General features: G+C 37.5%; 1 long non-coding RNA gene across 4 annotated transcripts in view; it reads right to left on the reverse strand.

Annotated features, from left to right (window-relative positions):
- The window catches only part of LOC308404590, a 91,294-nt gene that overhangs the window by 59,785 nt on the left and 14,884 nt on the right, over positions 1 to 16,625 (reverse strand). For all 4 annotated transcript variants that reach the window (XR_013973151.1, XR_013973152.1, XR_013973153.1 and 1 more), the window contains exons 2-3: positions 4,613 to 4,668; positions 4,408 to 4,475 (exon numbers count right to left, since the gene is read on the reverse strand). This is a non-coding gene — a long non-coding RNA (uncharacterized lncRNA). The remainder of the gene's footprint in view (positions 1 to 4,407; positions 4,476 to 4,612; positions 4,669 to 16,625) is intronic.

Below are 16,625 nucleotides of genomic sequence, written 5' to 3' on the forward strand. Positions count from 1 at the left end.
TTTCACTCTGAGTTTTCTAAACCGGCTTCCTGAAACAGGGCCCAGAAGACTGGAAAAGAGTTACTATATTATATAGTTTATTCTATCTGAAGGCAAGAAATAAAAATGCAGACTGTGTAATTTAATAAACTCTGTGGTGTTTGAAAGTGTTGAAGTAAATATTAAATATAAATGAGAATTCACACGTGCTTATTCTACATGCAAATTTGATTTAAGATGTCCTGTTTTCAGATCATAAATTAATGCTATTTATTTGTAATTTCTTGTTTTATTTCCCCTGTAGATATATTTTGATACTCTTATAAATGCACCATGGAGGGCTTGGGGTAAAACGGTATATACTATGTATACATAGTATAGTATACAGTATAGTATAGTATAGTATAGTATACACAGTATATACTATGTATATTGCTGTGTTGACAATAAAGATCTTGAATATTAACTAAGTTACCATGATCATATAGCCGGGGTAAAAAGTGAACTACCTTTGTTGAACAGAAAACCCGGGGTCATACAGTACTTATCAGTTTGTATTTCCATTGTGGGTAGGCATGTTTTCTGAGACCATTTGTTTACTTCACCCTCTATGTACATATATTTGACTTCTACTAACTGCTTAGTGTTTATGGAGTTTATAATTTTCATTTGGTTCCTGGTGTTTCGGTTTATTGTTTCCTAATCATAATGTATGTTATGTAAACTATAGGAGAGTGGCTGGAGAAGGGTAGGAGATTACCAGTATATTGAACAAAAGAACAAAGATGTTTCTGGACCTGTTCCTAAATGAAAATACATCCAAAATTTGACAGTGGTTGAATATGCTGAAACACCCAATTCAAGTAACTATAGATTATATAGATATATATTGATAGACTGAAATTTGTGTAGGTATTTATCTGCCTGCTTAGTAGTGTACATATACGGTAAAGGTACTTTACTAAAGTACTCAACTGCTACTCTAGTGTACATATCATATTTAAAAAATGGAGTAAAGGAACACTAATGAGGGCATACAGTATAGTTCCCAATTCTAAAGTCGCAGAATTATAAAGCACCTACAATTATATGTGAGAACTATAGGACAAGTGAAAGGAGGATGTCAAAAACATAAAATTAGCCTATAAGGATAGTCTTCTCTTCCACACACTAATGGATAGTGGCTGCAATAATCAGTACACCTCAGTGAGTAAAGTAATGAGCAAACAATGTCGCCATTAGAGCCTTTAACTCCTGCTGAGCCCACTCGTGCTAACTCTGAATGCTCTTGTGCTACAGTACCACAAATCACTCTGGAGTGGAGCATCCACCAGATGGCATCGATATGTTCATAAATGACAGACTACAGCAGATGGAGACAAGCAGTCGAGACAACATACTGTATGAGATGGAGATTGGCAGAGAGGAGCAGATGGAGAGAATTTCTGAGAAAAAGGAAAAAATGATACCACAGGATGGTAAAGAAAATCAAGTGGCTATATAGCATGGACGGGATTGGCATTTAACAAATCTGCACTTGCCAGAGGAAAAGAAATAACCATTCACTTTAAAACTGAAACCCCACAAAGTTTCTCTCTCTGTAACTGCAATTTTGGATAAAACCTGTCTTATTTCACTCATCTGAATGCTGCTTTTCAAATTTTAATTTCTGTAATATGTGAAATTATTTCTTAAAACCTATTTTTCTTAGTAATATTTAAAAGGAAACATATTAAATGTGAGAGCAGAGGCTGTGGTGAGGATTAAAGCTCTTGCTGAGCAAAACCTAACAGAATAAATTCCTGAAATGTGAAATAATTTCTTTAAACTTTCTCTTTTTATTAGTGATCCTTAAATGGAAAAATATTAAATATGAGAGCACAGGTAGTCAGGAGGATTACATTTCTTGCTAAACAAAACCGAATCAGAATAAACTGACAAGGATGATTTGTTCAAATCTGAAATGACAAGAAATTCATCTCATGAGCTCATGTCCATATCAACGTGTTCTTATCAGTTGTCAAAATAGATCAAATTTCAGCATCACGCTGTCATTGTATACATAAGAAAGGAATTAGTCAAATACTTGAGGATCAGTGATGCTAAATTATGTAAGTATGGAAAACTTTTCAAATCCCATCATTCACAGAAATAGTATTTATGATCAGGAATTAACTAATTTGCTTCATCTTCTTCTTTGAGGTGAAAACCAAACTTCACAGACCTATTTAATGTTTATTTTATTTTAATTTATTTTATTTTATTTTATTTTATTTTATTTTATTTTATTTAGGACAGTGCATGTTAATGAACATAAATGTAAAAAAAAAATATTACATGAATGTAAACATACCAGATTATAGCCAAGGGCTAATTTCCATCTGTTGTCCTTAAGCATAAAGGACAGCAACCAATCTCTCTAGTCACAGCAAGGCTGAGCATTTCGGAAACAGGTAGTCACTGCCCAGATGGGGGGGTTTTTTGTTTGTTTATTTGTTTGTTTGTTTTTCCAAACTCCAGTCAGAGTCACAGAACAAAGGATATAATCTCTCACAATTGCCGACAGCAAGAGAGGGTGACCCAGGGGCATCACCAAGGGGGTGCTGGGGGGGCACTGGCCACATCCCAAAATTTGCTGCCCGCCCCCCTTGTTCTTAAAGTTAACTCCAAGTTGAAGTTGTCTTTGAAGAAATTATTTTTGTTCTAAGAGGAAATCATAATGTTTGCAATCCAACATCTGCTGCACTAAAACGATTGCTGGAAAGGTGAAGGTGAGGCAGAAATGGGCTGTTATTAAAGTGATTTTTCATCTAAAAACATTTTCCCAGAAAGCATTTAGTTCTTCCTTAAAACCAGCTGTGTTTTCAGGTTAAGAAAAAGAAAAAAAAACATCAGACAAACAAACAAGTTTCCTGCATTAACTTATTCTGTTCATTTGACAACAGGATGTAACCAATCCTCATGGTTACATCGTTTGTCCTTTTTCACATAAACCTGAAAGTCACAGCTTTATGCTCATTTTTCAGTTCAGTTCAAATAGAAATAGAAAATGTATTCATCAGAGTTTATTCTGTCAAATACTTTACAATATGATCTTTAAGAGCACGTGATAGAAATGTCCTGTATTTTTACAGTACAATCAGTTGGTTTCATGTTATTGGTCCTCAGTGTGTGATATATGTAAGTTTTTTCCTCTTCTCTGTCTGTTACTGAAATAAATAAAGGCACGATGTTGTTGACCTCAGTGTTTTGTTTTTGTTTAGGTTTTCTTTTCTTTTCTTTTCTTTATTTTTTTAACCAGTAGTTTGTGATTGGAATTTTCAGCATTGCTCTCCATTATAAGACTCCGATGTTGTGAACTTGTAACCTGGAGTTAAGAAGTTAGTTGTGACATTTTGGGTCAAAGACTGAAACTTTTAAAATAGTGGGAGTGCATGTGTATCACACATAGTTGTGTGACAGTGAAGCATTTTCTTTGTTTTTTGATGTTTTAGCATCATTTGGAATTTGGAAAGTGGTTGCAGCAAATGCCATTTAAAAGAAGCAGAAATCATTCAAGCAAAGTAACTACTGTGTGTATTTGTCATGGTCCTTGGGTTTTGTGTTGGCTTGAGGATTTTAAATCTTAAGCTCTTCCCACACAAGAAGCGATTCACTCGTCACACCTTTCTTTGTCAACGATGGTTGGGCATTACCAGATTTTTAAGGCTCTGTTTGCCTAGGTAACCCTCTAATGTATTTCCTTTTTATTTAATGTCACATGTTTATCAACAGTATACTGTGCTAAGTTTTAGAGAAATCTCTCATACAGCGATGGTATTTGCAGTGTTATTTGTGTGCGTTTGCTGCAGACTGAGCAACTTGTTTAGATGTTCCTATTTTGCCAGTTAGAACTGCTAAATCCTGGCGCTTCCTTTCTTGATCCTCATGATCAGAGTCGAGCCTACAAAAGATGATCACTTGAATCTGTAGCTTTTCTTCATAAGGCTTTATAACTTTAACTCTTTCTATCCAACCCACAACCTTTTACAAAAGCTGTTTTGGTTCATTCTCAGACACAGCATTGATTTGTTTTTGGCTGCAACAGGGGGCTCTTTACAGCAAAAAAGCAAAAAAAATATGAAAATGCACTACATTTGCTCAACACTGAACCACAAACAGACACAGTTAGTGGCTAGCTGGTAAATACAGTGGAGCATTTAGCATCTAAAGAGGCAGAAATTCACTCAGGAGTTGGAAGAGAGAGATCAAGTACAGTCACTTTGGTACAAGTAGGCAAACAGAAACCTAACTTGAAAATTGTTATTTTCAAAAGAATTTAAAAAGTTACAAACCAAGGGTACCCCAAAGTTACCAAAAAAAGAAGAAGAATATGCTGTTAACTTGTGTTTGTTTACAAGCTGTGGGAATAGGCCTGAAAAGCCTTACCTGAGTAAGTTGGGCTGATCTCAGTTCCTTCCCTGAAGGTCCATTTTCACTTGCACCACGGATCTGATCTGAACTTACAGGAAACAAACAGCATGTGTTTGAAAACACAAAATCCATAAGAAGTCATATTATCTCCATCGCTGAAGTTTTTCACACATCTAATAAATTATTCTGGTTCAAATCAACTGTGTTTTAAAATTTGTACCTATTAGGTTTGGTTTATTTTCACACAGGCGAATCAAACCATCTGAGCAGACCTGTCTGGGATGAGACGCACAAGTAAATACAGGAAAACAACACTCTGCTCTGGATTTACATTCATTTTAAACTCACTATAATTTGTGTTTTTTGCATATATACGTTTCTATGTTTGTTGCAAGTATGTTTGCTGCATGAAAACATACTTGCATACTAAGGGAAGGTGCACAGCTCAAACTTGCAGCATAGTCCTGGTAGTCAGATCGAAGTTGGATCATATACCACAAACAAACTGCTCTGGAGCTCTCTCTAAACCAAACCAGACCACCTCATTCTGAGATTACTGTGTTTACGTCTGAAAAAACAAACCCAATCAAGCAGGAAAAAGCACCAGAACTTACTAGACAGTGCAGGTGTGAAAGTATCCTTAGAGTGCCAGGTGGGGAACAAAACCAGGAGTGTGTTTATTAACTTTTTTTTCACAGGGCTATTGAGCAGCCATTCACTCAGAACAAATCATCCCTTTTATTAGTAGCAGAAGTAGCTGTTGTTGTTGGGTTTGTAATATTTTTATGTTTTGTCTGAGTTATCTTGGAAAAATGTGCACATCACCTACTGCAAACTGAATCTACCTACAGGTACAAATAAGGTAACATCAAGGTAAACCTGATGCACCATGGGTTGGCTGCCCAGCTTTCTACTGTAACAGCCTGAGGCTACTGAGGAAAAATGAGATAAACACAGTGAGGTTTTATGGCCATGCAAACGTTCGCTCACCACCTTGATCCTTTACCAGATTTGCCTCACTTTAACTTCATCCACTTTGTGAAAATCAAAACCGAAAAATCAGTATTTTGACATTTTGGAGAAGAACCATCACATACTGGAGAGGGTAAACATGGTATAAAGGCACTTCTACAGAGCGATCTTTAAGAAAAAGTTCTTTAAAAGTTCATTCTTGATTTTTATGATCCCTTTATGAGAATTTTTTGATCACATTTTGCAAGATGAAAGATTTCCTGAACAAAAGTTGGAGTCTCCTTTTCTTCCTCTTCTGCTTCCAGATGCTTCCTTTTAGCAGGGACTAAAGTGAATCATCCGTCTGATCAGCGCATTTGATTTGGCAAAAAATTTACACCACATGCTCTTTTTGATGCAACCTGCCCGTCTATCTGGGCTTGGGACCAGCTCCAGGAGCCACTTGTGACCCCCAGCGGCTGGTTCTAAACAGACGATGAAGTAAAGAGATAATATCTGTAGCTTGTTTTATTTATGACATTAACATCCATGAAATGTTCATCAGTGGCATGATGAAAAAAAGTGTAGCAGCTGAATAAGTAAAAGGATCACGAAGTCAGCAGACTGACACTTTGCATTACATTGCTTAAGTTAGGCAGAGTTAGCCCTGATAAATCACTGGCTATAGCAGTAATATGGAGGGAAATTTACTAAAAGATTTTGGGGACTCAACTAGGCATGTTTCAATATACACACAGAGACAAAGCAACTTGATCACACGTAAAACTATTTAAGAAATACATATGTCCAAACATGATCACCGCAATCACAAAGTCAACATTTATGCACAGTTATTGAAGTTCAGCTTCACAAATCTGATCACTTTTGCTTTCAAAACGTTTCTGTGCAAATGTCTAAAAACATTTGTGACATTGTTACCGCCCACTCTCCGAACCTTAAATGCATGTGCTCGAAACATCTCATCACATAGATTTACCTTCATGGCTTAAACAAGCTGCTGCTACATCCTATTCTTCTGCTGGGAAGTCAGTCAATGCTAAGCTGGAGATGCAAGAAAACCATAGCTGCACATCTCTGTGGCCTATCCTCTGAAGTGAGTATGTTGTTAACCAGAGATGGGCAGTAACGCGTAATCTGATTACTTTTTTCAAGTAACAAGTAAAGTAAGGGATTACTATTGCAAAAACGGTAATTAGATTACCGTTACTTTCCTGTAGGAACGCTGCGTTACTGCGTTACTAAAACCGTGATTTTTTTGCAAGAATGTCTCACGACAGTGACGTAAGCAAGTGCGCTGTTAGTGACAGCAGCTGTGTGCAGATCAACAGTGGATCACATATCGATTGTGGGAGAGAGTATGAGCGTGCAGCGTTTAAAGCGTGGAAGTACTGACCTTACTTTGAGTTTGATTCCATAAAAAGTGACAAAAACATTAGCGTCCATCGTGCGTGGGAAGAAAATTTCTTTTTACAGCGAAAAAAAACCCTAAACTTCCAAGGAAGTACCGAGTGAGCAACGAGGTAATGGGAAATTCACAGAGAAACTCGCGGATTCTTCAACTGACCGCGGCACACCTGCACCAGGGTAAACCTCCGCCTACCGCAGTCCTGCTTTACAGGTGAAAATAGAGCAACAGGACCGCTGAGTCTTTGACTTTATGTTCTGCTGTGTTTTACTTGCATCTATTTGAAAGAGTGAGTGTAAACACAAAAAATATTTTATGTGCTGGAATGTGTAGAAAATAGGTTTAAATGTTAAACTAATTTATTCAACTCAGAGAATGTTGCATATAATAAAAATTTTGCTTGATGCATAAAGTTAAAAGATTAAAACTGATAAAACAAGTTAAAAAAAGAGACTTTTCCATTTGATTACATTTTGTATGATGGATTATGCAGAAAAAGTAGAATTGGGCTGAAAGATCTATCGCTTTATCACCTCTTCAGGTTGTAAATCGTGTTTTTAAAAAGTAACTAAGTAATTAATTACTTTTGAAAATAAGTAATCAGTAAAGTAACAGGATTACTTTTGGGGGGAAGTAATCAGTAATTAGTTACTGATTACTTTTTTCAAGTAACTTGACCAACACTGTTGTTAACTAACCTTTGTATATGTTGAATATTGATATAGTCCAGGTAATATGGACTTACACCTTGACGTTAAGCTTACCATTCTATGATAATAGCAGGCTAGCATTGATGTTAGTTAAATGGCTAATCCTGAATATTTTCTTGTTCAACTAGCATAATGGGATTTATGTTAAAAGCTCCATAACCTACTTTAAATGGTGTAACTTTGCATGAAAGGTTTGGTAGTTCTCTTTTGTGATCCCTTCCTGTTCCTTCAGGCGCGTCTCCACAGTTGTCTTATCTTTTTTCTGTGTCAAGTCCAGATGTCAGCGTATCTTTGTCTACATCGTTTCCTGTTTTATTTTGACATTTCTTGTTATTTGTGTCATATGTTTAGTTTTACACCGTGGCGGACCGATCCCCAGTTATTGAGACTGGCGATTGGAATTGAGCTTTTCTTCTTAAAGAGCAGAATTGCGATACGTCTGGGAGGCCTAAAAAAGAGGAAATTTAGACATCTTATTACGGTTAGTGTACCCTAAATATATAACCACACCAAACATGATGAATAACATGAACTGCACATGTGTAACTCACTCTCTAACACAATGGCAGGAAGGTCCACAGACATCATTATATTAAATAAAAACATCAACATGTTTGTCTCAATGAACTCTGCTTGTATAGTCCCTTTAAAATAGGTGAAAGATTTCGTTTCCTCCTTATTTCTGTACTCTAACAATATCTACTCTCTCAACATCTGATTACCTATTTCTGTAGAAGTGTTGGTGCTTTTTTTGCACCTTGCGCCAGCCTCTTTCATCTTTCGCCTCCTCATTTTGAGTGTCATTAACAGGCTAGTCATGAGTACCTTGCATATGAGGCTCTCTGTAGGTAAGAGGGCTTAAGAGGCTACGTCCTCTCAGAGGCCTGTTGAGTTGTATACGAGTTGGTCTGGACCTCTCATAACATTAGCAGTGGGTGTCCTAGACTGCTAATACTGTCACACTGAGAGAGAAAGTCAAACAGAGAGAGGTGTTACTGTGTGTGCTGCACTTAAATTACAGGTAATATACCTCATTGGTTGATAGTAACATGCAGGGAAACATTGTGAGAAGCGTTGGCGTGAGTGTGTTCAGTATGACCATAGTTTGGGAGTTTGTGGCCAATATTCTTCATTTGCTTTTAATATAAACAACCACAGCAGGTATTACTTCCAGAACCTGTGTGTGTGAGACAGAGTTTGTGTGTTCCTTAATATAATCACTCTGCAGTAGCCGCGCACACACAGAGAGCACATGCAGAGAAATACACAGAGGGGTCTGTGGGATGAATTAGACAGCAGTGTGTGTAATTTACACATTCTGCAGGTCAATATTTTACTATTTTGTGTTTTTACAAGCCACTGAAAAATTTCACATATTTATTTTATGCAAATACATTTTGTTTGTACGTGTTTTTTTTCTTGATTTATGTGTATGCCCTCTTGCTATACTGATGTCGAGGAATTGAAAAGGAATATTTATTTTGTCTTGCTTGCCTTCTTGCTGTAAAGACATCTCTGGAGTTTATCGTTACAGGTGACTGGTTTTCTCGTTGTTTACAGTAAGCTTTGTTTACCACCTGACTCCCAGTACACAGCAATGAAGTTCAAAAGGGCATAAATTGGAAGTAAAACACTGCAGGCCGTCTTTAGTTTGAGTGTATTTTCCATCATACATATTAACTCTTTCTGCCACTTTGCAACAGACATATATAATATACAGAATTGTCCAATTTTAGTCTGATGCTGCTTTTAAGGGAGAGGGGGCTTTGGTTTTACTGATCACATCAATGATTCATCCATCTAGAGACGATACCATCTGACACTGGACGAGAGGAAGGGTACACTCAGGACAGAGTCCCAATCCATTGTAGGGCTAATAAAGGCAGACAACCATTCACGCGCACATTCACACCTACAACCATCAATCAACCTTACAAGGATAAATCTAAATATCAGTCAACTAAAGACGAAAGCTGGTGGCACAGTGGTGTTGTGTCACACGTTGTGTGGCATTTCCATGTTCTCCCTGAGCCTGTGTGCGTCCTGTCCAGGCACTCCGGCTTCCACTTATATCCCAACACGTGCAGGTTAGAATAACTGGTGTTCTAAGTGTGAACGTGAGCATGAATAGCTGTCTCTCTGTGTTATCCCTGTGACAGATTGGTGGCCTGTCCAAGGTGTATGAGGTGTATCCTGGCATGACAGCTGGGATAGAGTTCAGCCGCTACAACCCTGAAATGGATAAGTGGAAGAAAATGGATGAATGGATAAGGAAGAAACACAAAGGTTTAAGGTACAATTCTAAAATTCAAGGCAAAAGCAAAACATTTTGCATCTCTGTCCACTAAAAATCAAAAGACAATATCTGACTTCCGTTTTACCTGATCTACCCGACTAGGTTTTCTCCTTGTGCATCTCTGGACAGTTTTCTGCACTGCTGCTGTTTTTATATAGCTCTGTGGAGGTCCTGTTTTTACCTTTGCCATGTGTCCTTCTGCAGTTTGACATTGGTTAAAGTTACACTCAAAGCAAACACCAACTTTGTGTCACACTGACCCTTCAAAGATTATCAATTGTGGTCAGTGGTGAATATTTTACTGCAAGCCCAAGACCTGTAAAGGTTTCTAGTAAATGAGCAAATCACATTTTTTCAGCATTTATAGAAGTTGACACTACGAACGTTGACACTGGCTGTCACAGCAGAGATTCTCCTGAAGCAAGGTGGAAATGACCTGAACTGTGGTGGCTGCCATACTGTGAAAACAAAGTACTGAAAAGTAAGGAGTAATCTAAAAATTGCAGTCCTGCCTGAGACGACCTCTGGCAGTCTCTACCTTAAGGGGGAAGCTGGGCTAGTTTAAATTGCATATGGTTTTTGTTTTTATGTCACGGAAGTAGAAAAGAAAATCACGTCCTGTAGAGTTTAACATACCAAAGAACTGATCTGTTACTGGTGCCACATAAAAAAAAATAATGGGATCAGGGGAGACAATATGTTTCAGCTTCTAGGATCCGTGAATTTTTACCAGATTTAATGGCAATTCATTTTTTAAAGGAAGACGTTTATTGATTTTATTGATTTATTTAAAAAAAGCATAAACCAAAGAGTACAACAACAAAAGGAAACATGAATAAATCTAATGACATGAAAGCTGTCGGTTGGCCTGATTGGTGTTCTTGTATGGCTTTTGCAGTCAGAGGACAGTCAGCCCTTTTCATCTTTACTCTGTCAGTTCTGTGCCATAGTCCCCTCAGCAGTTTTTAATGCTTCTCAGGTTTCCTGTGCCCCATATTGATTTTGTCTTGGTCAGTGTCCTGCACAGCTACTCAAAACCTGGCTCAGTCCCAGTCCTGAGTCACCAAGCTTCAACCCTCAAGGTAACACTTTAAAAGGTCACTGGTTCAATTACTGGCTGCTCTAGTTCACCAAAAAGGCCTCTTCAGAGAAACCATCTCCTTTCCTTTGCTCATTAAGTTACATTTACATACATTTGCTGCCAAGTCACAGGATTATTAACCTGTGTGGTAGCTGGTTTGCCTGCTTGATTGGTTACCAAGGAAACCTGCAAATAGAGGGTCAGTTATTGGAAGCAATAGGAAAAGAGGACACGATAGAGTGGAATTTAATGATGATTTCTAATCAGCTGATTTTGCCTTATCAGCTTTGATGTTAGCTGATATTGTTTTGTGTCCTTAGCAATTGTAGCCAACTTAAAATTCCTACTAAATCTTTTCATATCGGACCTATTGTGCTCATTTTCAGACTTATATTTTCATTCTTGGACTCTAGTAGAGTAACAATATAAATCACAATCTAAAAATGTGTTTTTATCTTAAACTGGGCCCTGGTGCAGCTCCTTAGTTCTTGCTTTGTCTGAAACAAGTCATTTAAGTTCCTCTCCTTTGAGGCTACCTTCCCTTTTAAGCCAACTTTCATTTGATTGACTGCCCCGCCCTAACAGAAGGTTTGAACAGCGGGTGCTTGTGGCTGCTGTGTTCATGGTCTCATCTGTGTGCTTGAGATCGCCATGTTAAGAATATCCACTCACGATCATGCAGAGCAAAACTGTCTGAAACTGACTTTAAAACATGAGCATCCTCAGTTGTGACAATATATGTGACAGAAAACGAGGAACACTGCAATGCTTAGCAATTAAAACACATTCAATAAATTATCAAGTTAAACAATTGCATTTTGCAAATCATATACAATCATCCACATCTAATAGTTCAACATGGTTTAATATAAAGTTACTTAACAGCGCAACATGGGCAGTACTTATACAAGGATACGACGCTACTTCATTTCATGTGTAAATTAGGCAATCTAAATGCAGTAAGGACAAAATGAGACGCTGCCTCTGTTGTACTTTTGGTAGCTGGTTTTATACAAAAGGGCTCATCACTTTTTATCCAACCATCCTTTTCCAACCAGCATCAGCTTCTCTCATTCTTTTTTTATCCATGCTTTTCACAAAGCAATGACACAAACACACAAGAAACTGTCTTTCCACACACACACACACATACTGACCGTTCATGTCAAAGACTGATATATTAAAAGAGGAGTCAGACTTTAGTGGGCTCATTGAGGCCCCTTTTTAACAATCACATTTGAAAATGATTTGAAAATGAAAGTGCCACATGAAGGGCCTCATTTCAAAATACCATGGTTTCATTTTACAATATATGATGCTGGCTGAAATTAATCAGAAATCTTTTGAGGAGATAGAAAAAGCAACATGACATAGAGAAGAAAAAAACAATATAATATATTACAGTAAAAATAAATAAATTATGTGAAGTCCATCCCATTTGTTAATTTGTGAGGCCCTCAGACTGTGATTTTGGTCTTCCAGTGCTATGTCTTGCTAAGGTAATGGATGTTACTTCAGTCTTCAGACTCAAGTCGTTTACATCCCATTACTCTGTACTACAGAGTGAAGTGAATCACTGCAGGAAGGAAGAAGAATTAAAGCAGGTTGTTGAGTTATACTGTGCTGTGAAAAAAAATTGTCCCCTTCCTGATTTCTAATTTGTTTTCACACTTACGTGTTTTGGATTATCAAATGAATTTGAATTTTAGAGATAATAATAAAATAATTTATATGCTTAATAAGATACCCTGCGTAATTACAAAATGGAAAGTTAAAATAATGATTTTGTTTAGTAAAGGAAAAAAATCTGCCACTGTGTGAAAAGGTCATTGCCCTCAAACCTAATCTGCCACCGTTGGCAGAAAGAAATATTTCACATCGCTGTGGAGGTCTTTTTTGCATAATTATTCTATTTTAGCCACACTCGAGCATTCTGAGCTTAAACAGCCTCTTTAAAGTAATACAAAAGCATCTCAATCAGATCCAGGACACAAACCTTCCAGAAAGTCCAACTCTTTTTAGGGATCATCAAGGTGTTTTTTGGAAATTGTAAGATGAGCTTGGTGTGTGTGTTGAGCTCTGATACAGAAGCCATTTTCCCCAGTCTCTTTCTTATTGATGAATCATGAACATTGATCTAAACTGAGGCGACTGAGGCCTGCAGTTTTGTGATCTCCTGGATAAGCTATCGATGCACTCTTGAAGTAATTTTGGTTTGCCAGTCACTCCTGTGAAGGTTCAACACTGTTCCAGGGTTTTTCCATTTGTGGATTTTGGAGTCTTACTGTGGTTCACTAGAGTCCCAAAGCCTTCGAAATGAATTTATTTCAGACTGTTTTAGACTTTTTAGACTGATAGATGTCAATGATTATGTTTCTCTTTAGATGGTAGCATCATGTTTTGCTTTTTGAGATCCTTTAGCTTTCTTGACTTTGTCAAATCAGTTCTGTTTAAGTGATTTCTTGATTCAGCAGGTCTGACAGTAACCAGGTCTGGGTGTGGCTAATGAAACTGAAGTTAGCGTTCCAAAAATACTTTTCCAGAAATGCTCGGGTAGCTTTGAATAGCTCTTTCCCTTACAGCATTTTGTATTTACTCACTATCTTAGTCTAATATTACAATTTGTGTGATCTGAAACGTGTAAATTGAACAAATACCAAAGAAAAAAGAAATCAGGAAAGTGGTAAAAAACAAGACTGGTAATGTGATGACCTTTTTTAGGTTTGGATCTTGTTTCTTTGTAATCTTGGTAGCATTTGTTTGGCAATTACAGGAATGAAATAATCTCATATAAGCCTTAATTTAAACAAGGCAATTGCCACTCAGTTGCTGTGCCTCTGCCAAGCTGCCAGCGTAATTGCGAGGCACAGCAGGGAATGTAATTTCACTTTCAAGCACAGTTTAGACAAATCTGCATTTGAGTAAAATGGAGATACCTCAAGTGTTTGCGGAAATTGTCATTAAGTGTGTATCTAAATAGATCCAAGGTTTTCACTGTGCGCCCATCTGGGAAATGGAACTTGGAAAGGCTGGGAAGTGAGTGCTAGAGTGGCATTGCAAAGCAAAGGAGAAAAAGGGAAAACATTTTTTAAGTGAATTCTGCACGTCAGAGAGAAATGTGATGAGGGCTGATAAAAAGTGACAACACAGGAAGTCGGGAATGGAATGAAAATAATATAACGAAAGGAAAATGATAATCACTAAATATCTTTTCTGCACCTTCAGACTCTGGAGAAATGAGGTGACTGGGGCTTTGGGTTCTTGCAGAGTCAGACATTGAGTATTTTCTTAATTAAGTTCCCACACACACCTAGATACAAATCATTTATGCACACGTGTGCATAAATAAAGTGAAATATACAGCCGGAGAGAGGATCTAGAGTATATGAACCTGTTTACAAATTAATCGCCACAATGCTGCAGCATTATGCATGCAACAGTCAGGCTGATGGCAGGCAATTAATGCTATATTAATGTGCGACAGAGCACAAAGTTCAGCTCTGTGATATCACTAGCTACAAATTTTTGTTTGTCATGCTCTGTAAATGAGCACATTACAATATAAAAAAAAAATCAATTAACTGGCAGGTTTTAGTTTAATTTGAGTTCTGGTTTCCATCATTATTTGGAGAACTGCATGCTCTTTTAATACATGATTTGTGGAAGTTCAAAAGTATTTGCAAATATATAAAATCCTACACAATCACTTTATTTATTTTCATCAGGTGACTGACTTGTTGAGATTATTCTGCCTACTGACCCTGAAAAAGCTCTTTGGCCATATGTTTAAGATAGCTGTCCTAATAAGTAATGAATGTGAACACAAAGAACGCTCCTGTAGACCTCTCCCTTCATGCTGTAGCTTTCATCAGTGAAATCATAAATAACTGTGCCAGGTCTGCAGGCAGGCATACATACCCAAGCCATAAAAGAACAACCATGTTTAACAGATGAAGTGAGGATGTATGCTTTGGGTCATAAGCTTTTTTTTCCAGACATTCCCCTTTAAATCATTTTGATTGAATATTGCTTCCCTGGTCCACAGAACTTTGTTCTACAAGTCTGTTGGTGTGTTTTTCTTTATTTTGATGTGCTACAGTCATTTAATTTGCGATTATAATATGTGACAAAAATTTATCCATCCATCTATTTTCTTCAGCTGGGCTGCAGCTCAGCCGGTTTAGAATCACCAACGTAACCAGCATACTTTTGGTCTGTGGGAGGAAGCTGCAGAGGAGAAGGGCCACAGGGGCAGCATGCAAACTCTTTGCTGTGTGGTAACAGTGCTAAACACGGCACCCCACATTGTGCTGTATATCCATTTGAGTTGACTGAAAGATCAAAAACTGTACCTGATTAAAATTTGGTTAATTTCCATTTGCTTTTCTTCTGATTTCATGTCTGAATTCACTGTGCAAGTTGCACAGGACAGCAAGACAGCATTTTCTCTTTAGTTTTCCACATAGGGTCAAAAGTTCAACCAACTGTGTGCTCATCTTTTTCTCTTTCCCGACATTCACAGGATTGTGCGCAGTGAATCTGTCCACCAAGGTCACACTGACAACGAGGTGTTTTACTGTAATGCAGTTGGGCATCAGGGTGAACGTTTTCTGCAAAACTAACCTTGAATGAAGCTGGATGACATCATGCTATTGTTTCTTCTGGATGTTTTCTGTACAGAGAAATACAGTGTTTGCTCATCCTTCATTACTCATCACTTTTGGCTTTTCAAAATGAAATTCAAGTTATGGGTAAGTGTGCAATAAACAGAACTTGCACAGAGCTCTTAGTTTTGAACAGTACTGTAAAAATACTGTAAAAATGTAGCTGGTTCCAACCTCATCTTCCTGTCCCTGGACTGCTTTTCACAAATACAGCCAGACTGAAAGCAGTTAAGGATTGATTCAACATGCCAATCTAAACAGTTTTCCTGAGGATTTTAAGTGAGTCAGTAAGAAAAAGATTATTTATTAAGCAATTTTCACAAACAGTCACAAAGTGCTGCACACAAAAAGAGTAATACGGACATCAAGTGCCATAATAGCCGATAAAAAGTTACAATAAGACGAGTAAAATAAACAGGCAGTTTAAAATTAATGAATATTAATTCAATATCCTTCTCATTTTATGGCTTATATCACGCATGATAAAGTTTTTAATATCTGCATAGATTATTTTACTAGCAGAATTTAACTAGGCATTTTAGTTGCAGTTCACTGAGATACGCAAGTGGGGAGCACAAAAATGCACCCAGACTGGGTTATAAATGAAAGGTGTCTCTGGCACAACAGGACTTGATTGTTCATACAATGTAGCATTTAAATTAACTATCTCTGGATTCTGTTATTAGCACTGCCCTTTTGAATTCTACTCTGTTCTTTTTCTGCTGGTGACCAGTTTAAACACACACTGAGATAAAAAATGGTTTTTACCTTCCAAATTTTGCATTATTGCTCTGCGACAACAAGGTTAGTTTAGCGCTAACAGAGGAACTATTTTATTGTGTGTGTTTGTGTGTGTGTGTGTGTGGGGGGGGGGGGGGGGGGGGGGGGGTACTAGATAGATACAGATACATAGTTAAATAAAAGCGTAAGGACAGAAATGATGAGCTCAGTAAGTAGAAAGGTGAAAATGAGGCACAAGTTGAGAAAGTTTTCATAATAACAGTATTTTTTCATCCTTCACCCATCTCTCTGGGAGAGTGGCAGATATAAATTTTGTTTTGTTGGTTCTTATGTGCCTGCATGTGTGTGGGCGCGTGTGTGTGTG

The sequence above is a fragment of the Rhamphochromis sp. 'chilingali' genome (genome assembly GCF_963969265.1).
Source record: "Rhamphochromis sp. 'chilingali' genome assembly, chromosome: 10".
Lineage (NCBI taxonomy): Eukaryota > Metazoa > Chordata > Actinopteri > Cichliformes > Cichlidae > Rhamphochromis > Rhamphochromis sp. 'chilingali'.